General features: G+C 42.7%; 1 long non-coding RNA gene across 6 annotated transcripts in view; it reads left to right on the forward strand.

Annotated features, from left to right (window-relative positions):
- LOC104910013 (uncharacterized) overlaps nt 1–25,301 on the forward strand; it is an 82,951-nt gene that overhangs the window by 44,319 nt on the left and 13,331 nt on the right. For all 6 annotated transcript variants that reach the window (XR_014881666.1, XR_014881663.1, XR_014881669.1 and 3 more), the window contains 2 exons: nt 10,937–11,268; nt 12,992–23,645. This is a non-coding gene — a long non-coding RNA (uncharacterized LOC104910013). The remainder of the gene's footprint in view (nt 1–10,936; nt 11,269–12,991; nt 23,646–25,301) is intronic.

The following is a 25,301-nucleotide window of genomic DNA, read 5'->3' on the forward strand; positions in this document are numbered from 1 at the left end:
GTCCAGCTCTATCACCTATTCTTCATAGAGAGGTGCTTTGTCCCTCTGAGCATCTTCATTGCCTTCCTCTAGATCCATTCCAGCACTTTCATGTTGTTCTTATGCTGGATACATTACTCCAAGCAGGGTCTCACAGGGAATCTAGAAGGGAACAATCACCTCTCTCAACCTGCTGGCTACATTCTTTTTTTTTTCAGTGACCACTCTATGTATTCTTATTCACCTGACTGTGCCAACATGCTCATATGCTGATGTGAGAGACTGTTCTAGTTCTTTCAATTTTACTCAATAAAGAATGTCCGCTGCCCAGAAGCTCCCAAAGAACCTTGTTCTTGACAAAGCACATTCACTGTTTACATTATGCTGCACTGTGATTTTTGTGGTGGTTAGAAACCTTAATGAGTCACCAAGGCTACAGCTTTGAGTCCCACTCTGGTTGCTCATACTTGCTGGTCAGATGCAGTAAAATACACTGGGCTCATTTTCACACTGCATTTCCCAGAGGCTTTGTGTAAATAAAAAGACACTGAATGCTCCTGACTCTCCTGATTGCTTTCATGAAGCCAAAATTCAGGAAGCTAGACTGCTTGTTCACTATGCCTCTTATGTCAATAGCCTCTTAGTAAGAGATTTTTAAAAAGGCCTATGACTTACTTGAAAGGAAAACCCCACAATGGGATGGAAGTTTGTGATTGTCAGGGCCGCTCTAATCTGAAAATCATGATGCATAGTCTGAAAGGTTAAGTACATGAATACTGTCCAGTTTTTCATTTAACACAGGCTAAATGTCATGTCTGAAAACGACAGCACTGTTGTCCTTGCTTCTTGGCCAGCCTACATCCATATGTTTGTACAGCACATAAGGCAAAGACTGAATGTCCCAAGCAACAGCCACAGCAGTCAATGAACTTACAAACATCAGTAGAAAACATCTCCACATCAGTGGATTTCTTGCTTATGTAAGGTCATTTATATATCAGAATTTCCTGCTGCTGTTAAGAATTACAACGGTAATCCTACATGAATTGTTTTCTTAATGTTTCAACTGCAGCTAACCATCAGGCAGGCAAGATAGTGCAAGCCACATGGATGGAGCTAGCCTGTGATCTCACTCCATTACACAACAGTTGGAGGAGCCCCAGCAGTGTAACGCTGCACAGAACAAGCTCCAAGGAGTTTGGGCTTATAGACAGTCACAAGGAATTATTTTAAGTCATGGGAGAGGGAATGGGTATGAACGGGATTTCAAAGTCTGGATTACCCATAAGGCCAGCAGAATACATTCCTATAACCAGCAACTGTATGAAGGCATCATACTTGGCTCGTTTCCTTTTATCTTACCTCTAGCAGCCATAATCTCAGATTTGTTCTACCTGTGTTTCAATAAAATGTGACTACAGAGCCTGATCCTCACTGAGTAGGCAGCTCTTGTGAAACCAGCAGGTCTGTGAGCACCAGACTGGGCTTAGGCCAGTTCTGTCCTGGACAGTGAGCCACTATTTCCATTACATTATCTTTTTCTTCCACTGACTTTTTTTCCACCTTAAAGGCATTTATATTTCAGTCATAAAACATGTTCACATTCCTACGTGTTCTGAAACAAGTCTCTTCCAAAAGGTTCATATTTTAAGGTTCCATTCAATTTTCTGACAGAATGAATATGCCTGTACATAGGAAAGTACTGTGAAAGGCAGGCTGGGCTTAACTCCACCAAATTCAGTCTGGGTTTATGTTGGCACTGAGCACTTGCTGTGGATGAGGCAACGACAGGCTGAAGGCGGGGGGAAGTACCAAGGACCTGGAAGGCACAGAAGGAGCAAAAGAGAAACAAGGGCTCTGTGAAATGAGATTCTCTGCCTGGCCATAGAAAAGCGCAGAAGAAAACAGCATTGCTAACCTCCTGCTTTCTGGGATCCACGGCACACAGAAGATATTTTCCTCTTTAAGCCTTATATTTCAGAGCTCCTCCAAGTTTTTGGGGCTGATCCCTAAGCCGCTCCCCACTGCCCAAGGATGAGACTGTCTTGACCAGCCTGACCACTGTCTGTACCTATCTCTGCTGTCCTGTGCATCATGTCATTACTTCCCAAGAGATTTTGGTTAATATGTGTCAATTCTTTGCAGTCCCATGGTTTAAGCTCTTTAGATCATTACTACTAAAAACCAATTGAGAAGCAACTAGCCAAGCACACGAGTAAGCACAGATCCTTAGGAATTCAGAAAAAACAGCCCCAAAGAGTTTGGTAAAACCACTTCATTCTAACAGCTCAGGTTTTAGAAAGATACTAATGCAAGACTTGTTATCATGCCCAAAGCACTGGTAGGAAGACAAATTCAATGACCGAGGGAAAGCTCTTTGTAAACCAGTCAGAAGCCCACCTATACTTTTCTCAACAAGACAACTGCCCTGGCATTACAACCAGTATCCTTTAGGCCACAACAGAGATTGATCTGTTGCACAGTATCTGCATTTTTGTGCTGTTTGACTGGATTTTGGATGAGGTCTCACTTTTTTTACTGGCCTTTGCCCTTCACTATGGTGTGCATAGTCTCTGAAGGAAACTCTGCTTCCATCTGTGTTCTCAGTGCTCTGCAGGGCTTTCGTGTTTACTGAAATAGATCCTTGTACTCCCTCTGCACTTCTCTCAGAGCCTGCACACAGCAGCCCCCTGGGGTTGTTTTGGTTATCTGTATACTTTTCTCCTTGAATTAGATGACTTCTCCCTTACTAGACAGATTGCACAAGCTGTTTCTTACCCAGACACCATGAGTCTTTCCACCCCCAGAAATTGCCACACAGCTCCTTGCTGAGCATCTCTTTCCCATAAATAATTCATTCTCAGATTTCTTAAATTCTTGGTCATTTTCCTTGATTCAGCTATGTCAATGACCTCTGTTATGATAGCAGTATCTTTTCAAATCAGTGTATCTGTGGTATGAATCCTGTTTAATATCTTTTTTCTTATTTTATAAATAAAAATATGTACTGTAGTCCTTCACATGTGGAGCAGTGAAATTGACATGATGTTTTTGTGCCTGGTTAAGAGCTCAGACCTACCTTAACACCAGCCAGCTCCCAGTGCCTCTTACTCAGCGGTTTCCATGGACAGGGTGCAGGCGAGCTCCATCTCTGGAGCTCATGGGTTTGTGTCATGTATGAGGGGATGCGAGAGGACAGGAGGAAACTCATCCCACCTAGCTGAAGTATTGTATTCATAAACCCAATTACTCAGCCTCCTGTAACTACTGCTTAACATAATTCCCATCTTGTGTTAATCTTCTGTCTCTGATACAAGGCCAGGTTCACTGTAAATATGATGACTTGAGCGAAGTCACTGTATGTGGGCTCATAGAACCATAGAATCATAGAATCATTTGAGTTGGAAGTGACCCTTAAAGGCCATCTAGTCCAACTCCCCTGCAATGAGCAGGGACACCTACAGCTAGATTGGTTGCTCAGAGCCCCATCAAGCCTGAACTTGAGTGTCTCCAAGGATGGGGCATCCACTACTGCTCTGCGCAACCTCTGCCAGTCATCGTCATGGTAGGGATCATTTTAATGGGTATGATGGCAAATATATGATTCCTATGCTCAGTCCAACAAAATCCAGTGGAAACAATGAGAGCAGGAGCAGAAGCACATGATATCCAGCCCAGTTTTACCAGAAAAAAACACTGGATACTATGTTATCAGAAAGATTAACCCTGTGTTCACTTTTCTACACAAATCAGAGCTGCCTACAGATGATGATCTTCACGTCTATATGGCATCCTTTCCATGACATCTCTCTCCTTGTGCAAAGGCTGCCCTATCTCATGCTGGTTTGTATGCTCAGTAACACATATTCCCTTAAGAAGGAATCGTAGAATGGCTTTCAACCCCCATGCCGTGGGCTGGTTGCCCCCCATTAGCTCAGGCTGCCCAGGACCCCATCCAGCCCAACCTTGAGCACCTCCAAGGATAGGGTATCCAGAGCTTTTCTGGGCCTCACCACCCTCTGAGTAAAAACTTTTCTAACATCTAACCTAAATTTTCCCTCTTTTAGTTTAAAGCCTCTCCCCCTTATCCTGTTGCTATCAAACCTTGTAAGGTGTTGCTCTCCTTCCTGCTTACAAGATCCCTTCAAGTCCTGGAAGGCCACAATGAGGAACATCTGCTTTGCTCAACCCTTTTGCTCTTACTGGATCTGAGGACTAAAGTCCCCTCCTTGTGTCACTTTGCTTGTTACAGCTGCAATGCAACACTGTATTCATGATTAGAGGCCTCTATTTTTCCACATCTCTGCTTTCTACCACCCCATACCCCAACCTGCTTTGTCCCCACATGTACGAGCATCCTTCTGTCCCCATCTCGTCCATGCTGGCAGCCCACAATCCTGCCCCACTGCAGCACTTGGGCCTTGCAATATTTGCAGCCCTGCAAAACTCCTGCATCCACACTACCTCCCCGACATACATGATATGTTCACACAGAACCTCCTCACACAGCCACAAGTGCTGTCTGTGACCTCTCCTCTCCCCTTTGTTTCTGTTGGCGGCCAGTATTTATGCCCTGTGACACCTGAGGCCTGCTCTACTCATGCCTTCCTCTTACATCCGCTGTTCCGCACACCTTTGCTCTTGGGTTCAAAGTTCAAAATGAAAAGTAGTTGCAAGTGAAAGATTAAAACATGCGAGTGAAACAAGACACTCATACCCTTGTGTACTTCTGCCAATGTCCTTGATACGAATCGATCTTTCTGTCCCCCTTGATACACAGCCAGTGGGCCCTTTGTACTGTGTGGGATGCAGAGATCAAAACAAGCAGATTTAATGAGCTCACTTCTAACAATATTTTGAAGTCGCCTTTTTGTAGCGTCTTCTAAGTTTTCTCTGGCTCTACTTTGCATTTGTCTCATTAGAAACGTGCTTTTCCTGTCAGGCCGCTGACACTGCAGGGAAGCAACTCTTGGAAGCTGACTCCCAGTCTGCATCTAAGCACACATTTGCACACACAGACAGATTCATATGCATTGATTCTTTAGCAAAATTCAGGATCTCGTAGGTCATTTCAGTTACAGGTAGAAATTGAAGATGAGTTCAACTCTCTTCATACCTGCTGGTTTCCTACATGACAGTTCAAATCCTTCTTCCCTGAGCACAGGAGCATTAAGTTACTGATTTATTTTAGTCTTAGTTCTCAAAATGTCTGAGCTCTTCCTAGGTCAGCTCCCTAGTGCCCATGGCACACAGCTATGGTTTCCCTGCTCTCCTTCCTTTCCTGTGGGCTCCTGGCCTGGTCTGCTCCTCAACCTAGAGTTCATCCCTTGCTCTACATGCACATACAGGGTCAGAACGTTCCCAAAAAATCATACAATTATAGAATGGCTTAGATTGGAAGGAACCTTAAAGATCAATCAATTCCAACCACCTGTCACCCACCAGTTGAGGCTGCCCAGGGCCCCATCCAACATGGCCTTGAGCACTTCCAGGGATGGGGCAACTGCAGCTTCTCTGGGCAGTCATGCCAGTGCCTCACCCAGAGCAAAAAAAATTTCTTCCTAATACCTAACCTAAATCTCCCTCTTTTAGTTTAAAATGTCTTCACTGGGATCTGTCAACTTACCATGTAATCATTGCTTCTTTCTGTGCTTACATTTGGCTTTTGAGGTTCCTGATTTCCTACAAGGACCAGCTTTTTGGTGCTGAAAAGAGCTAGAGACCTCTCATGCAAGAGGCAGATTGAACACAACCCTCCCGCAATGGGGCTGGGACAGGACAGGGCCCAACAGTCCCTGCATCTCTGTGTGGTGACTGAGAGGGATGTCCACAGCCCCAAGCTATCAGCAAGCTGAACATATCAGAATTTGGCCTGGTCTGAGCCACAGACTTAATGAGGATAATGGCCCATACTCTAAAGAGCTTGAATTTATCAACATTTGGAGTGTGCTGTGCTGTCAGACTCAATTATTATTGTTATGCATCACGCTGCTCTTTGCCCTCTCTCACAAATTGTTTCATCCTATCCTGCAGTGAGCTGGGGCTGAAGATAAATTGTGTTTTGTGAGCACACAAAGGCTACATACTCAAAGGCACAGTAGATATCACAGCCATGCACACCACAGCATTTTACACTTTGCATTTTTGCATTGCAAATATGCATACTGTAACCAGACTCGTTTCATTCTTGTTTTCAGTAACAGATTGAGCTTCTATTTCCCATTGGAAATACAACCCTCTCCTGTGATGCATTTCTTGACTTCTCCAGCTTGGCAGCGTATTTTAAAATGTACACCAGATTTGTAGGATTCTTTTCCAGAATCTAATCTTTTCCAGTTGGGCCAACTAAAGAGGTAAAATAATTTCTTTCTTCCTACTAAATAACTTCCTTGCCTTGTACACACAAAAATTGGTTTATCCTGTCACCTTGAGAGCTTGTGTGTGCCTTGCCAAATAGCACTCTTAAATCCTTCTTGAGTTCCTGCTTTTTGGAGACAGCCTTGCCCTGCAGATGGTCAGCTTCCTTTGCTGCGAATTCTGTAATTTTCCATCTCTCTAATTTAAAACACAGTTTGTTTGAATCATCTTGATTTATCTCTCTCTTCAAATGATTCTAGATGACAGCCTTATCTTCATCATTATTTATCATTCTGTCAATCTTGGTGTCATCTACTGTAAATTAACTCAGCAGTGTTTCTTATATTTGCTTTTAGAGTGCTGTAGAAAATGTTGAACAGTACTGACTATATATAATGAAGCCAGCATTTCATCATTAAATGATTCCCAGTGACAATCACTTTTTGAGACCTGTCAATTAGCATGCTTTTGACCCAATTAACGTGCATTTTATTGACATGACATGGAATTCTTTTTAATTGCAATGATGCAGGAGTACCAAGCTTTAAAAATCCCTGTTTGCTACTACCACTCAACTCCACAGTGCCTCTGGTAATGAAATCAAACTACTTTGAAAAAGACAGCGAACCATGTGTCTGACATAATTATCTGCTTATCATTTCTTACTTTGCTAATTGAATCTTGCTAATGGAAGCATTCCCATTATCTTGCCTGAGAGCAGCAGGGTAGCTGGCCTGTAGTTCCTCAAATAATCTTGACTGCCATGTGTGACTGCCTTCACATGGGCCCATTTCCATCCCTCTGCAACTTCCCAGCTTTTCCAGTGCTTATCATTAGCGTGCCAAGTTTCCTTCCCCTAACTGGTTTATGGCTCCTGAGTTCAAGTTGCCTGGACCTGCAGATTCTCAGCTGTGCCATGAATGCGCTGTTAACCAACTTAGCTAAAGAAACTGACCATTCTCTTGCCAATACTGAAGTATTTATTGAATGTTTTCACTTTCTTCCGTGGAATTCCAAAAAACCAAGGCAGTTTTGGATTGCAGTTTTACAAGGAAGTTACAAAGTCTGGTCCCTGTGCCAAGTTCCCCATTCATGTAGGGTGTTTTTGTCTGGCTCAGCCTATCTGGGTATAAGCCTTTTGGCAAGTAGAGCTGGCAGAGACTTGCTGTGATATAATCAGGTGGCTTTATGATACAATCCCTTTCACAAACTGCTCAAGCTTAAAAGTGACTGGGTTGTTTGTTTCCCTGGGAAAGACTCAGAGAACATCATTCCTCTGGAGCTTCCTTCCAATTTCCAGCCTAAACTTATTCATGGTGAGTTTTATGTTTTGGCAGTACCAACATTTTCCTTTTCTTAAGCAGTCTTTTCCATCCCAGACATGGACTCCATATTATACAATACATATTATACAAATATACAGGCTTCGATGTGAGCAGTTAAAGACCCAGCTTGTTTTGGTTTCTCCATGTCTAACAGAATGCTTGTTCTTCCAACCATTCAAGCTATTCTTGTTCCAGTCCGAAAAGAATTCCTCTTTCTTGAACTTAGAGTGACCAAATGAGGTTTTATTAAATCTCTACATAATAGTACTGATATTTCCTTATTTTTGCTGGAAATGTTTCACTTTATGTGTCCCACTTTTCTCTCTTAAATGCCCTATTATATGTGTTCTTGCTTCTTGTTGCAGAGTGGAGATGGCAAGAGAATTTTAAAAAATTATATGATAAAATTTAGACTCTATTTTCTAAAAGCTTCACATTATCTTAAAGGCCTGGTCTCATTTTCAAGGGGGGTTTCAGCTCTAGTGAAGTTCTGCATAGCACTTAGGCACATGGCTAACACCTCTCTAAATTCAGATTCTACTAAGACGCTACCTGCACCTTTAGGTGCATAAAACATCTGAACTTAAGTAGTTCTAAAAAAGGATTTCAGTCTGTAGGTTACTTAAACATTTTTGGACGTATTCCCTCAGAGGTCACGCAGTGGGCATGGTGTGCAGCCCTAAGAGCATTGTAAACGGGATGCGTCAGTAGTGACTAACTAGGATTGTATGGAAAGTCTTTAAAGTATTTGACTGGTAAAATCATCAGTAGAATTTTCCTTAAATAGTCTTACACCAGGAAAAGCGACCAGAAGATTGAAGTATAGCGAACTGGTAGTTAATGAAGAAAAGGAACATGCATAGAATCTTCAAACTTCTAGTCAACACCTTCTCTGGGATTTTGCTGCATAATATTTTCATGATACCAACTTTTTTTTTTTTGTTTTTTTAATGTCATGCTTATCACCTTACACCCAGCAGAAAATGTCCTTTGTCACATTTGGCAAAGATTTGGGTCTCCGTCCCAGAAAGGGAACACCCAAGAATGCTGACAGGGATGAGTTTGGGGAGATGACAGTCACAACATGAGGATGACTTAAGTGTGCCTTGGTTACTCTGCTGGGAGAAGCAGCTGAGGGCTTTGAGAGACATATCTGTAAAATTATGAAGAAAGAGATGATCTTTGAGGTTTCTTTCAACCCAATTCTATTATTCTATCGTATGATTTTATTGCAATTACAGGATTGAAATGAAGCCAAGAGATGCAAATTCAGAACACACAGAATAAAATATTTCTTTACGCTGGGATTCCCAAAGCTGTAGGCACGTTTAAGCTGATAGAGTACTTGGGTGAAGCTATCACTGTGCACTTGTATTTTCCTTACACTTTCCCTAGGTGTACATTTTTAGTCTATACTGGAAACATGATTGTAAGATAGCTGGGCCTTTGGTTGGAGCTGGCATGAACATTTCTGCATATTTTTGTGCAATGTGGGTGTGTTTTAGTTTCAGCTGGGATGGAATTGTTTTCTTTAGAGTATCTGGTATGATGCTGTGCTTTTGGTTCTAAGAGAAATACAGTGTTGATAACACATCAATGTTTATAGTTGCTGCTAAGTGTTGTTGTACAGAGTCAAGGCCATTCTCAGAGATGCAGGGATGGTTTTGAAAAAGTGATGGATCTTTTCCTGTGTTTTCAGCTCAAACACTCGTATTTTAGAAATAAAGACAATTGTTAGCCATGCTTGTGTGCAAGACATAGAGAAATCACATTATTTTTACACGGGACTTTTAATGGCCATAAGATAATTAACCAGCCCATAATTAACATTATGGTAATATTTTTCAAAACAAACAATCAAACTTTAGCTACACTTACATTAAAATATTGATATAAAGCCTCTGCTTTAATAAAGTTAAATATCTATTAGCAATTTCAAGCATTTAATTAGACCAGTTCTTCAGGTTAATAGATCTCCATGCATTTCTACAGTGTCCTCCATCAATTTATCTCTGCAGAGAGCAATTAATTAAGCCTTATGCTACTCCTGAGGGTCAGGTAATAGTATTATATCAGTGATATGAGGCTCAAAGTGGTTTGACGGTTTTATCTTTCCCTCATGCTTCCCTGAGGAAGAAAAAGGGGCTGTGTGTCAACCTCGTGCACCTCTGCCTGGTGCCAAAAGTTAGGTGACAAAGATCCATCCAGGAGTGAGGCGCTCAGTTATGATAAAATAGTCAATGATGCCAAGCTTAGTGCGGGGACAGCAACTATTGGGAAATCTGGTCACCTGTAGGTGGACACAACTGGGATGCAGTGGTGTCAGGGGAAATCTTTCTATGGGATTATGGATATGGCTACCTGAATGCTCTTGGCCCTGCAGACTGTGCTCCCCACGAAGTCCCTAGTGTTCCCCTTCAGCTACCTGTGAAGTCCAGAAATTTCTCACACAACAGTCCCTTCACCACTTGTGAGATGCAGACATCTCTCACAGTACTGTCTCTAGCTTTCTGCAATTTCTTACACTGCTGTTTGTTATCTTCAGCTGTTTCTTCAGCCGTGACCTGTGGTTTCCCTTGCCTTGCTTAGTTAGCCTCACCTCAAGCCACACTCAACTCAAGGACCTGGTCATTTGCCTGCAGGCCTAACATAGGGCACTAAGGCAGTCCAGAAAAACCACACCATGGCATCAGAGACTTCAATACTCCAGCGAGTGCAAAACTACCACTGGTCAAGGAGCTGGCAGCATCCTTAGCAAGGAGAGAAAAAGGCTGAGTCTGACTTTGTCATCAGTAAGCAGATAAAAACTCAAGTCTTATGCAGCTTTGCATAAGCTCCAATCTCCTCCATTTCTTCCAGCACCAATAAGTACTTGAATCTCTTCACTCTCTGCTAATGGGAATGTAAGGTGCTGTCTGACCTTGCTGAAGAGGCATGGGATGTAGAGAGTGCTTGCAAAGAGTGCAAAGATGATTTAACGGAGGTGCAAAACAAGTTTAATGAAATGTTCAAATTGCTGTGAGTTATATAACCACATTAAAACATTAGCAGCAACACTAAAACAGCAAACAGAAGCTAGGATTTTCCTAGCTGAGATACTCAAACAGTGCTAAGAATGCAACCTCCTCCATGACATTACTGCATATGCAAAATACAAGGAATCTCAAATAGTTGATTTTTCCAGTAAAATACTCAGTACGGTTGGGAAATTGCTCTGTGCATTGTTGTCTAGTTGAACAAAGAGTTCACGATTTTAATCTTTTTCTGCATCACAGAAAGGTAGAACAGGATGGAGGAAGGAGCTGTCCCTCACCCTATGACCCGCCTGAGCCAGAGCTTCCCCTCTTCCCACGAATGAGGGACTGAGAGACCCAACGTCACTGCACCAATGTATGAGTGGCTCCTAACAGCTATCCAAGAAGACCCACACTTCTCCAATCAGAAGTCCTCTCAACTGGCCAAGGCTCTTTTGCAATCTGTTTGCCTCAGTGGCATAAGTTTACTCCATTTGGGTTGGATTGATTTGCACTGATGAGATGTGAGACAATGGAGATCAAAGCCTTCAGGTTTTTTAAATTTCATTTTGGAAAGAACATTTCCTGCACAGGTAATAGCCCATATTTCGGTCTCTTTGCCTAATCTACATTCTTTACCCTGCTCAGAGTTCAATGCTATGGCTTTTACCTAAACGTCCTCCTACGAAGGGCTGCTGATTTACATCACTGTTACAAAGGGGGCAGTGGCCATATAAGATCAATTTGCCACATGGAGACATATAGGGAGAGTCCTTGTGGGCTGAAGCTGCCATCAGAGATGAGCCCTTTCTGCCCTGTGATAATCTAATTTCAAAGCAGGAAATTCCTCAGAATAATCAGCTCTGAGTCCCAACTGAGAGCTGACTAATAAATATTTAACTGTGCATAGTAGCAGATTAAGAGCAGGTGTGATCTAGCAAAGCAGCTATACCTGGAGAGAATACATCCCTCTTCCCCGGATCCAGCAGTGTCCAGCACTTCCCACTGACACCCACAGAGAACTGATGTTCTCCTTCTTTTGAGGAGCTGCCTCTACATCCCATCACCTGCCATATAAACTCCCTCCATGAAGTCACAGTGCTGAGAACACAGGGAGGTGACAGTACTTCAGGAGCTGGTCAGACAGAGGAAGAGCATGTGCAATATTGATCCTTGGACTGATGTGAATATGAACTACCTCCAAGTTTGGGATTGAAGCATCAATGTGAGGTTGTTACAGGAACTGGGCAGAATGTTTTCATCAAGGTGCACAAATTCAGGCCCAGCATCCATGTCCAGGTTCCCCAGAAGACATGTTCCACTTCCAGGGCCCACATTACAGGGCATTTCTGGGTACCAGCAGTACAGAGCTTTCAGTGACTTCAGCTGCATTCACTAATCACAACATTTCTGAAAGTTCAGTTTCTTTTATCTGTGTGTTTAGAATAAGAACTTCAGCTATGGCATTTGAAATTTTATCTAGGCGTACTATTTCTTTCATTCTCCCTGGCTTTCATTCCAAGGCTTTAATTTTTTGACTTAGGTTGGTTACTTTCTAAGCAGACTAATCTTTAATCTTTAATTTTGGTGATATTCAGCAGATATTTCTGTAAGATTTTATTTAGTTATAACTATCAAGTGTTTTCACAATTAATTCAAGGAAAACCAAAACTCAAAAATTTAATTTCCTAGCACAGAAGTCATGGTTACTCAGGGAAACCTTTATGTCCTTATGACTTGCTGGCCAGGAACACGGGATGTTTGTGGTCGCTGCCCAGAGGTGGCTGTCTGGCTCTGGCTCACTGCAGCTTCACCACCAGCCACTGAAATACTGAGTTACGGCAGCTGATAATGAGAGTCATGCAAAGAATATTACAACCATGAAGGCACTTTAGGCACAGCTCCTGGTGGACAGCAGAAGCAGGACACAAGTATATCTAAATAATTCTTAATTAACTACAAAAATGTGGCTGGCTCCCTTTTCCCCCACCCCACCTTCCCTCTTGTTTCCCAGGCCATAAACCAAATCTTCAGCAGGTATAAACTGGCACAGGCCTTTTGACTTCAAAGGAGCTGCCTTGGTTTGAACCAGCAGAAATTCTGACGCCATATGGCCCTCATTATGTTAATGTGAGGCCCAAAGGATGCAATGCAATAATAAAAAGGAAATACTGTGTGATCCATCATAGCTTTGGCACTCAAGGCAAGACTTTCAAAGGTATTTAGGCACCAAAAGAAACAGACAGGTGCGTAGGAGATTTTTTTGCCTTCCATTTCCCCATGACAAAAACTCACTTCCTTTCCATCCCAAACCAGGCTGGAGAGTCGCTGCACACAGAGGAGAGATTGCTCACCCCAAGTGACCACAGAGAGCCATTTTGTTGTCATCACTGTGGAAAGAAATGATATTTTTTACATGGTTCAACAACTCAGCCTAGTGCCGCACCAGGGGCTGCCAGCAGCTGTGAGGGCATGGGCAGAACCAGAGCAAGGCTTGGGCAGCAGGTTAAGGCCCCAGCAAGATGAATAACTCAAAGCAAGCTCCGACCGTGCAGTCACACAGCATACAGAGCTGCAGGAGGAGATTCAGAAGAATGGATGCCACCCTCTCAGCAGATATAAACCTACCACACCCTGAGTTCCCCCAGGCCCACCGGTATGGAAACCTTCAAGAGCATGGAAACTTCCTTTGAGTTTAAATACAAACAACAAAGCACTGTTATTCTTGGACATTTATATGACATTTTCCTCATATTTTCCGTTGCATGGATCATTAAAAACAAATTATTGCATTAAAGTGTTTGAAGTGTGGATGCCCCGTGCAGCACGTGTTTGTTACCTTGTCAGGACTTTCCTGTTGATCTGGTTTTATGTTGTCTTTATGTAAAACAAATTTTCACCAAGAACCAAAATAGGCCTTAAATAGTTTTAAGTGTTCTCCCATTTCAGGTTGTTGTTTTGTTGTTGTTTGGTTGGGTTTTTTTTAAGCCATGTAATATTTGCCTTGCCAAGTAATGGAGGACGATTGCTGAGAGAATACTCGTGTTGTCCCTAAGGGAGTGGGAAAAGATTGATGATGCATCTTGAGTTACAGCCCTAATTTTCATTGCTCTAATGCCTTTATATTGGTGATCTCTCATAGTGTGCTCATAGAATCATTAAGGTTGGAAAAGACCAGAGATGGTCTACTCCAACCATTCACCTACCACCAATACTGATCACTGACCACGTCCCTCAGTGCCACATCTCCACGATTCTTGAACACCTCCAGAGATGGCAACTCTCCCACCTCCCTGGGCAGCCTGTGCCAATGCTTCACCACTGTTTCAGAGAATAAATTTTTCCTAATAGTCAGCATGAACCTCACTTGCAACTTAAGGCTGTTCCTTCTCACATTCCTTCTTAGGAATGATGCAACTCGGTTGCTGTAATAATATGGTGGGCAGCTGGATTAATTCCCTTAAAAAAAAATTCACCATTTTATGAAGGCTTCCTAGTATGAAACATTTCGTTATTAGATGTTTGCTTTTTGCTTAACTTTGTTCTCTAGCCTTGTTAAGAGGTTAGATGCAACACCAGTGCTTGGATATATGGACTATGCATTCCTGCTGTCCTTTGCAATTGCTTGCAGTGTTGGATGCTTTTGCTTTAATTCATCATATGCTATTGTATCAGGAGCACATGCTTTTCTTGGGACTGGCCAGAAAATATGGGAAGTCAAGAGTGAAGTAAGGTCGTTCCCTGAAAAATACTGCTAATGATGATTTCTGTTGTTAGCTGCAGCAAAACGCGAGGCAGAGGGGTGTCCTGGATTCCTTCACGTGAAGGTACAAATTGTCATCTGTCACCTGGTTACAACAGAGCAGCTTCAGCAGTAAGCACCTTGTGAGATAAAGTATCCCAAACAATATTGTCAAATATCTGCTGTTAAAAGAATCATAGAATCACAGAACCATTAAGATTTAAAGACCACTAAGATCATCTACTCCAGCCATCAAGCCATGAAGCAATGGATCAGGAACTCCTATGATTTTAATTTCAACAAGTGAACATTTACAATATGAAACCATGGTCTGACTCATTTTTGTGATTGCAACTACTTTGACACATGCAAGTAATATTTGCCCTTTGGCATAAATATTTGCAAGATCAGAACATTAACACCTAGCCAATGTGATTTAGGAAAAGTAGCAACCACTGAAAACTCCTCATATATGAGTCCCAATAGTAGCTTAATATTTCTATAAAGTACCCAAAGTTCATTTACACTGTGCAGCAGGGAGCAACAAAAATCTGTTATTAAAAATCCACAGAGTGTAAGACTTATGTTCAGCCGAAAAAGAATGTGGAAAGGAATATTTTTATAGCAAATTCCTTAAATACTTATCAGGTGAGGCATCAAAAACAAGACCTTAAGCAAGCTCTTAATTCCCCATTGAGGTATTTAAACAGTGGTTTGATATTCAAAAATTCTGGACAACAGCATTGCTTATTGGCATCTTTTCTGAAGACAGACATATGTTCTTAAAAAACTCTAAACTTAGACATTCATTGGAAAGTTTCCACTGTTGCTTCCATTTGGTGATATGTCATCCTTATGTTGGGGTAGTGGATGCCCATCTAATTAGCATAAATCATAGAATGACTTGGATTGGAAGGGACCTCAAAGATCATCTAGTTCAAACCCATTGCATGGGCAGGTTTGACGACCACCAGATCAGGCTGCCCAGGGCCCCATTCAACCCAGCCTTGATCACCTGCAGGGATGGGGCACCCACAACTTCTCTGGGCAGCCTTTGCAATGTCCAGCTGTTGAGTCTTTGTTAATTCTCCAACTTTTCTGGTTTTACAAAACACAGACTAACACGTCACTGAGTATTTATTGTGGGCCTGAACAATGACAGCTCATTGTTACAAAGTGTAGGTGTATGAAAAAGTCTTTTTTGCATTTCTCATCTTTTTGCCACCACTTTCTTTCCCTCTTACGTTGCAGTCTCTGCGAAGAGCTCTGTGATAAAATCCTTTGTACAGCTAACATAAAAGATTCATGAAGAAAGGAGATAACCATGTGGACTTACCAGAAGGTTTCTCCATAGCACAGGCTTTCACCAAAGGGCTTGCCTCAATGCCCTTGAGATTTTTAAACTCTGTGGGCCAGCATGGGTTGAATTTTGGGCACTTCTAACCTCATGAGAGACTGTAGTTGGGTTCAGATCAAACACAGGAGCTTCAGTTTGGTTGGCATCAATCCTGAAGAAACTTGCCCCAGTACTTGCACAAAGGAAGATGAGATTTCTGAATGAGAAGCAACAGCAGAGCTTCTCGGATAGAGCAAATCAAAGGTTTGGTGAGGTCAAGAGGAGTTATTTTTTGCAGGAGGGTAATGTTGGGCTGAAGAATAATTGATTTCAGACTGCTTTTGGAAAATTCATTTTGGCTGCTCTTTAACCATTGCTTTTGGGTTGACCTTTCAGGGTTCATCTGGTGCTGCCCTGCCTCTTTATTAGTCACTATTAGTAACTGTAGCCTGCAGCTATGGGGCAAAGGAGCACGGGGGAGAAATAAAACATAGGAGGAGGCAGGAAAGGAAGGGCTCTGCTCAGGAGAGTCTGCCATGATGTAGCCTCTGCTGGAGCCCTTTAGGCTTCTCATAAGGCTTCTCATCCTTTTCTGCAGAGTGGGGAAGTGGTAGAGGGATCTGGGATTGTGACCACCAGACTGGTGAGAATGCATCATGAGCCACCAAGAGGAGACATTTTTGTAAAGGTTTCTTACTGGGAGCTGCAACTGGTAGCTTCTGTAAGCTCAGAGGTCTCAAAGCAGTGGGAGAAGCAACTGAGGGCCTTCTGAGTTTGCTTCTGTTGGCATAGATATAAAGCCCTGGGGCTTAGCCTGAAGCCAGGCAGTTAAGTGGATGTTCCCCCAACAAATTCCAGATGTTTTTCAACTTTCTAGTGTAATATTTTGCATATTGTTAAGTGCTGACTATCACCCAGACGGACACGTCGTTTGGTTTCCCAGACATTTGTATGAAGAACTTCTAGGTGATTGCACCTGGCCACTGAGATTGGGAAATAGCCCTACCAAAAGGTTTTCATCATTTTCTGTCACCTCTTTGGCACTCGATCTTGTTCTTTGCACTGGGAAGCTCCCTTGTTTCTCACAGCCTTGTGTAAGAGACAAAGCTGGGCTGCATGGTCACCTGCAGTAATCAGCACAGCCATAGCAGGAGGCTGGGGAAAGAGAGAGAGCCACCAGTTTCTATGTGTTCACATCCATTTAAAATGAAAGTTTGGGATGCAACAGACATGGGATGTCCAATACAACCCCTCAGTGCTACAACAGCTTTGCTTTCTTGGCTGGGAGATGTTTCTGCTTTGAAGGCTCAGACCAAGGTCTGCTGCAAGCTTGGTCCTGGGCTGATATCATGAGCTGCTGGGTCTGGTCTTGCCACAAAGGTGTCAGGCAGCTCTCATCTCGGCCTCCAGGGAACAGCATGGCCCTCAGGTTGTCCAGTGTGACACAGACCGTAAACAGCTCCTAATTCTTCATTACAGAGTGGAAGGTCTTGGTGGGGACCAGACTAGAAGCTGGTAAAGCTATGCACAGCGTGTGTGGCAGACGGGTTGATCACTTCCTTTGGTCACATTCCTCACTGGTTGGTGCTCAATGCATCCCAGCGTGGTCCTTCATCCCTCACCAGCAGCATTAGGGGATGCTGTTTGCCTCCAGAAGCAAAAAAGAAATTAATCTAGTGCAGTTCCCAGGGAGGACTTCAACAACTGCTTCAACAATTTACTATAAAATAAGAATGGTCTTTTTAATGCAAGCTGCAAGCGCTGCCATTATAAATAAAAGTTGTACTACAATAGCAGCTTCTTTGCATTACACTGCTTCAGCATGCAATAAATAACACTCTGCTTAACACATTGCCAAAGCAGAACTCTTAAGCTGAACAGACTGCATTTTCTAAGTGTTGCTTCCTATTGCTATGGCTGTACCAGCTTAATTACTGTATTACTGTATGTTCATATACAGTAATTTATTTTGAAACATTTCTGTATTCAAGAAAATGTCGTTCTTGCCTGGATGTGAAAAAAAGTCATTCATCTACTGAACTTGCAACTGCTCTAGTTCTTCCTCCCGAATCTAATTGTTTAGCTTTTTCTTTTCATGCTTGCAAATTGCTCTGTGCAGATGGTTTTATTTAAGAGATTAGTATTTAAAAGTTGAAATAAGGACGTATTGCATGCATTACCCCACAGCTCACAGTCCTAGTCCTGTATATCATGCACAGCAGCTCAGACTGTTAATCATAGGTGAAGGTTAAAAGAAGACAAACTGTGTGCAACTGCAGTGAGATGGATGAGGATGTGACCAGACAGAGCAGCTTAGAGCTGTAAAAGTAGTTCCTGTCCCAAAGATGTGCACATAGCAAAATGGGTTAGCTTGGAGCATCCCCTTGCATGCAGTAAGTGAAGAGCACATGCAGAAGCAATGTTGCAGATAAGGAAACACTCAAACTCCATCAGATCACATGCTTGGCTTCATTGCTCTGTCTGAAACAAGATCTGGAGAGACCCTTTGGGAGCTCACAGAATCATAGAATGGCTTGGTTGGAAGGGACCTCAAAGATGGCCTATTTTCAACCCTCCTGTTGTGGGCAGCAGCTCAGGCTGCCCAGGGCCCATCCAACGTGGCACTGAATGCCTCCAGGGATGGGACATCCACAGCTTCTCCTCCTTTTCACCCACTCTCTGGAATTGTGCAAACGTGTACAGGGATTGCGGGGTTAAAACAAAGATAAACAATTTGTCCTTCATCAGGATCGAGCATGTTGCAGATGATCTAGGCGTGGTGTAAAAATGCTCCACAAGACAGCCTGAATCCCAAACAATTTCCCCAGTTTGGCCAGTTGTGCTCACTCATAGCAGGAGTGCTTGCAAACAGGCTGCCTCGCCCTTGGCAGAACAGTCGGTCAGGAGGACCTGGAGAGTGCAGCCCCATCCCCGCTCTGTTTAACACCATCCAAGAAACTGGTAATGGAAAAGGAATGAAAGGAATCGGTGTCTTCTGGCAGAATTAATCCCAAGAGGATTTGCAGTCTGTGAGCAGGGTCTGGCTGGGCAGTACAGAAGGCAAATGTGAGCACCCAGGGCGCACAGAGCTCGGCTCACCCCAGCAGTCAGAAGGCAGGGAGAGGGACTCTCCTTAACAGCTGTGAGAGCTGAGGTTTGTCATTTAAAAATGCTCACAAACAGGGAAAAAAAAAAAGTGAAAAGAAAAAGCTGACCTTGAGAATTTAAAACAGGAATCAACTATTAATTGATGTGTACCATTTTTTTCCAAGCCTTGAGGGGCTGAAAGGCTGTGTGTTTTCAGTATATGGATTCCTCTCCGCAAAAATGTTTCCCAAAGTTTTTTGATGGAATGCAATGTAATGAAAATCAAGCTTTAATAGTCATAGAATCATAGAATCACAGAATCACAGAATCATAGAATGGCTTGGGTTGAAAAGGACCATAATGATCATCTAGTTTCAACCTCCCTGCTATGTGGAGGATTGTCATAATATTAATAATAATATAGTTAATTCTCTACCAGAAGTGTTTTGAGGTGGAGCTGAGCTACTGAACTTGGTCATAAACTTTTTTGCCACAAAAGGCCAATTGCAGTTACTGGAGAAGGAGTGTTACACATATTTAGCATTCAGGCTGCAAAATAATTTGATGTCAAAAAAGCTGTTGATTTTCTCTCCCATCTCCAGGTGCCCTATCAGCAGGGAGATGAGAAGCCCAGCTCTGCGACAAACTAAGGGACAGCCCAACAGAGAGCTGCTGCCTCTTAACCTTTTCTAATACTAAAAGCATTTTTTAGAATTACCATTGTTACTGTTTTCCTATTATGGCCACTTTACATAGGCCTGCAGAAGAGTCCCTCAGACAGCTGTTGGCTTGAAAAGTCCTCCTGCCCTCTGGAGGAAATCAGATCAATACTGAACCTTGGATCTTGCCCCACTTCTCGTTTTCCCACCCTGCTTCATGCCTCGCTGCTGTCAGTGGTCCGTTCCCAAGCAGTTGGAGAGAGCAGCCATTGAGGGTCAGGGTCAAAACCATCACTGGGGATGGGATCCAGGCAGGTCCAGATGGGGTCCAGTGGTTGGCAACCCTGCCAGTAGCAGGGGGCTTGGAGCTAGGTGATCTTCCTAGTCCCTTCTAAACTAAGCCATTCTATGATTCTTTGATTCTATGATAATTTGTTCCTCCCTGAGCCTCATGTAGAATATGAGTGTTTCCACCCTTCACTTGCTTTCCTTTAGCATCAACAATCACTCATGAACTACGTCTGTTCAGTGGCTTGTTCTGATGATATTTTCCCAGTTGTTTCATTTCAGATATACACAGATCCATTAATACAGCACCACATCTGGGATGCTGGCCCCAGACTCACATACATAAAACGATTCATGATCAGAAACACTAGAAGTAAAAAGACAACTGAGGCATTCATGTTATCTTTTCAATAACATGTCTGGGACTATAGCACTGCTAAATTAGCAGTGGGATCATCCTCAGCCTTCAGTGAATACACTGCCAGTTGCAGGTAAAACATTAATTCAAGAAATCAAATGCAAGTGTGGGCAGTTCAAACAAAGCAGCTTCCTGGTTCAAAGCCCAGCACAGACCTTGCTCTATCAGCTTTAGATTTTCTTACAGAATTGGCTTTGCTCTGCTCCTTACAGCTGTATGTTACCATAATAAAGTGGTAGTGAAGTGTTCTGAATAATTGTTGGGCATTTCCAGGCTGTGAAAAGCCTAAAAGTATAACTCAATTTGTTAAAGATGTAAAAAGAAAAACAAAACAAAAACAAACAAACAAAAAAAACCCAACACCCTAAAACAGCTAGGGAATATGGATCACCAGAGTTAAACTCTATTGCTGGGTCCCCTGGTGTAAACCTGCTGCTAACACCCTGCTGATAGGGCTGCTCTTAAATTTGGACTGGTTCAGCTGGAGACTGGCAGACTGAAAACAAGATCTGAAGTAAATATGCCCCCATGCTTTCCAGTAGCCCATATCTCTGAGTTACGCAAACTACCATCAGCAGAGCATGGACGTGCTATTTTGGAATGAAAAAAAAAAGAAAAAAAAAAAGCCAGTTACATTAAAACAATAAAAAAAACAGTGAGAGGGAGCTTAACCAGAGGGTAGGCTTGTGGCCTTAATGTTCCCCAGATCTGCAGATAGAACCCCTGCACACCAGGCTCTGCACAGTGCTTTCCTCTGACAAGAAGCAAGGAAAATTTTCTGTAATTATCCTCATTAGTACCTGTCTCTTCAAAATGCTTCCTTTTATTTTTAGAAGAAAAATGTGAAGCATGAGCTGACTGGTGTATTTTCTATCATAGAATCTTCCCTAACAGCCTGCCTCATCACATATTGTCTGCTGTTTATTGGTAGCATTGTCTTTGCATCTGTGGGAGGTCAGAATATGTGCAGCACTAATTTCAGGGGTCGGTAGCAGGTTTTACTGGGGGAACAAACCCACATCCAGTTAGAAAAGCAGACAGGCTGCCAAGCAAGAAGTGTGATTTGAGGAGTTTGTATGCCTGAAAGCCTCTCTGCTTTATCAGTTGGTCTGATAAAAGATTGCCACCCCCCACAAAACTTTCCTCAATTATTTACCAAACAAGAGCTTGCAGTTTATGTAGATGCTTAATAGACAACAGCAGGAATATTATGACATCATTGACAGGAGGAGAGGGAAGGGCCTCAAGTTGCTCCAGGGGAGGTTCAGGTTGGTTCTTAAGAATAAATTCTCTGCAAGAGCGGTGAGGCATTGGCACAGGCTGCCTAGGGGGTGGGGGAGTCACTGCCCCTGAAGGTGTTCAAGAAATGTGGAAATGTGGCAGTGAGGGACATGGTTAGTGGGCAATATTAGTGGTAGCTGGACAGTTGGGTTAAATGATCTTAGTGCTCTTTTCCAACCTTAATGATTCCATTGCCCAGAGGGGCTGTGGATGCCCCCTGTCTGGAAGCATTCCAGGCCAGGCTGGATGGGGCTGTGAGCAATCTGGTCTAGAGGGAGGTGTCCCTGCCTATAGCAGAGGGTTGGTAGTACATGATCTTAAATATCCCTTCCAACACAAACCATTTTATGAATCTATGATCATACTAGAGAAAAGAAATGAACAAAAGGTGGATTTTTGTGTGTCAGTAATGAAAACCCATTGCTACTGTGCTGGAATGAAGTGATTCTGCAGAAGGAGTAGGTTTGTGTCTTGTTTAATGGAAGAAGGGCAATTGAAGCTCACTGTAAAAGTGGATGATGTGTTGATAAAGCAACTGATTGGCTTCGTGACAAAAAGAAGAAAATGCGGTTCCTGCCTTGCTCTGGTGTCATGATCCAAACTTTGCAGCGGGTTGGTGCGTTAGAGCAACAGTAAAACTCTTTGTCTGGCGTGGTTGAGTCATGCAATTATCTCAATAACAGTAAGTACCTAGCAACAGCCTCAATAAACACCCATTTATTTGATTAATCAGCCATTTTGAAACAGGTTTGGTAAACATTACCCTTTCACTTCTGGATTACTTCATTAAGAAAGCTGCCCACTGAGGCTTCTCCCCACATGATGAATAATCATCAATGTCCTGCACAGCTTGGGCAGGTGGGCTGAGCTTCATCAGACAGTTCCACAGTACAGAGAGCAGGTCAGGGAAGCATTTTTTGTGGGGTTTCTAGCTATGAGTTCACGATAAAACTGTTGATGGTTATGTGCACTCTCAGTAAGTGCACAAGAATCTGGTGCCTATGAGAGCAAGACAGGAAGAAAGAAGCAGCAGCAGCTCAGTTTCCATGAATGTAAACATTTGCACGTGATATTTAAGGATAGCTCACAGTGGCTGGTATGTACTTTAAGTACTGAAATGTGCTCAGAGAGCTCACAGACTGCAAGAAGTGTTTGCCATGAATTGGAATCTGGGAACAAATGGAAAGTTTTGTTATCGTGAAAGATATCAAGATTATTTCCAAAGTAACCCTTGATGCAACCCTGTGAAAGGGAGGCTGTGAAGTTTAGTTAAAAAGCACATATATGCATATGCATAGAAAGAAATATGCATGTAAAAACATTCCTATATATATGCATATACAGACTGAAGGTGCCCTCTTCATGAGAATGCTGAGAATGAAGCTGTTGCCCATTCTTTCCCAAGCTCTCCTGCATAGTAGTGAGAGAACTGAACCGAAGGAACAGGGAAACTTCATTTCACAGGAAAATGTCTCCGTTGAACTGAACCTCTGTCCTCTTGCCCCAGGTAAATGCTCCATCCAGCTACATGGTTGAATGGCCTTTGCTCAGCCCTTCCAGCTGACACTGTTCTGTTCTGCATGAAATAATTAAACATAGATCTCTACTTGTTTCAGTCATGATAAAAAACTACAGACCTGCTTTTGTGTCCAGGTGTTTGGTGTTTCTTTTTTTTTCATCCCGCTGTCATAAAGCCACTTAAATATGCATTATTTATCATCAATGTAGAGAGATTATCTCCAGTATTAAAGTACTGTATAGCAGCAGAGTTCACTCCCTTCCCTGTTGATTCTCAATATACAAAGAAATAAACTCCTTTTATGACTGCGTTCACAGCCCAGAGATTGTGCCTGTCATTGAAGCAATACAGTCTGCTTTCAGATAAGATCTAGACCTAGCCTTGCTCAGCAGAGAGGAAAGGCAGATGTAGACCTCTCTCCTGCAAAAACATCATCGCCCGCCTGCTGCGGGGTGAGGCTCTCAGGTGCCTCCAGATCTTCCCGCTTATCTCAGCCCGTCATCACATCTCCTTGTGTTTCCCATGCGTCACCTTTGTGCAGCGTCAACAGAGAGCCATGCAGCGCGCTTCCGTAAAGGCACACAGAGAATAACGTAAAGGAAAAACCACACATCAAAACAGAAGTGCACACTTTGGCCGTGTAAGTGTTAATTCATGATGCATTTTTTAAAATCTTGCCTGGGATCGTCTCAGGATTTTATTTTTTTTTCAGAACTTGCGAGCTGTGTAACATAGAGGTGTTTTGGAGTCTCCGTCCTTAAGGATTTTCTAAAAGCTGATGTGAAAGTGGGTAACTGGGGCAAGTTTTGTGGGGCACGTTAATCTTTTATTAGACCAACTGATAAGGGTGGAAAAACGCCTTGGGCAACCTCACCTAAATTTGAAGCTGATTCCGCTTTGAGGTTGTGCTTGATAGCTCCAGAGCTCCCTTCCAAATTATATGTATTTTTTTAATAATTTGATTAAAATCAGATTGCAAAACTGACACCTAAAACGCCACAGATGACAACGTGCATGCTGCAGTATACAACATGTGCTGTGTTCTACCACAAAGAGCAGTGCTATGTAGGTTGGTTAGTTGTGGCTGGGGCCTGTGCCTGCTGGGGCCTGCGGGTCCCAGAGAGCCCCACCTGGGGCTCTGTGTTTGGCACTGAACACACCATCTTAGGACATATCTTAGCAGGCATGGTGAGGATGGACTGATGGTTGGATCTGATGATTTTAGAGGTCTTTTCCAACCTTAATGATTCTGTGATTTTATGAGTGGGCGCAGTGGTGATGGGTTTGATGGTAGGACAGGGTGATATTGAAAGTTGTTTCCAACCTTAATGATTCTATGATTCTAAAAGGAAGAAAGCAAAAAGCCTTTTGGAATCTGTGGTGTGGTTATTACAGCTGTTTTCACAGCATACCACGACCTGAATAAACACACATAGTACCACAGCACACGCAGGAAAACAAACACTCACAGGTACATTCTGGTTGGGACAAAGAACAAAAAGCAAAAGTGAGGCTGTGCAATGCAGGAATCTACTTGTTGCTACTGTTCCCCCCTGCAGAGGATGTTTGTAAAGGGATAGGCGTAGAAACCTACAAAAGTAAAAAGAGGGGGATGGGTGTGTGATTGCTTTTCCTAAAAGAAGTTAGATATAAAATATAAAACTTAAAAGATGAGGAAATCAATATAAATCAAAAGAAGCAAGACTTTTTTTAACGAACACTGAAACACTCCTTCTTTTTGACTATATAAGTCATTAAAGACTGCGGTTCAACACATGGAGTGGCCTATGCAAGTCAGGGCAGATGCCAAGTGCAGTGCAGCTTTGAGAAGTAATGCTTGGGAGCTGCACTTCCATCACGTGATTTTCCAGTTGGAAAAAAAAAAGTCACATATCACACTGAAGTAAAAGCTCTGCATTGGTTTCTTTCCTTGTAGATTATGACAGAATCCAGATGAAGTTGAACTCGAAATGAAATTCTCCCAGGTAGTCTCAAAGCATCAAAATTGGAGGGTGAAAAGTTCCTAAATTGCAGGAACTAGCCAGAACTTGTTAGGTTCATGACTGATAGCCACAAAGTTCAGCTGATCTTCCATGGAACAAATAAAGTAAATTTCCCTTCTGGGGGTTATATTTACCTGACCTTCCAGATTGCATTATCACCCACTGTAATGTATTTGACTTCCATTCATGAGTCACTCTCAGACTTTACTGATTTTCAGCTAAACAAATAACAAATACACCAAATTTCTAGCCATAAATAAAGAAGGAACTTTGAACAGAACGCTTTTATCAAT

The sequence above is a fragment of the Meleagris gallopavo genome, chromosome 2, assembly GCF_905368555.1.
Source record: "Meleagris gallopavo chromosome 2, MGAL_WU_HG_1.1, whole genome shotgun sequence".
Classification (NCBI taxonomy): Eukaryota; Metazoa; Chordata; class Aves; order Galliformes; family Phasianidae; genus Meleagris; species Meleagris gallopavo.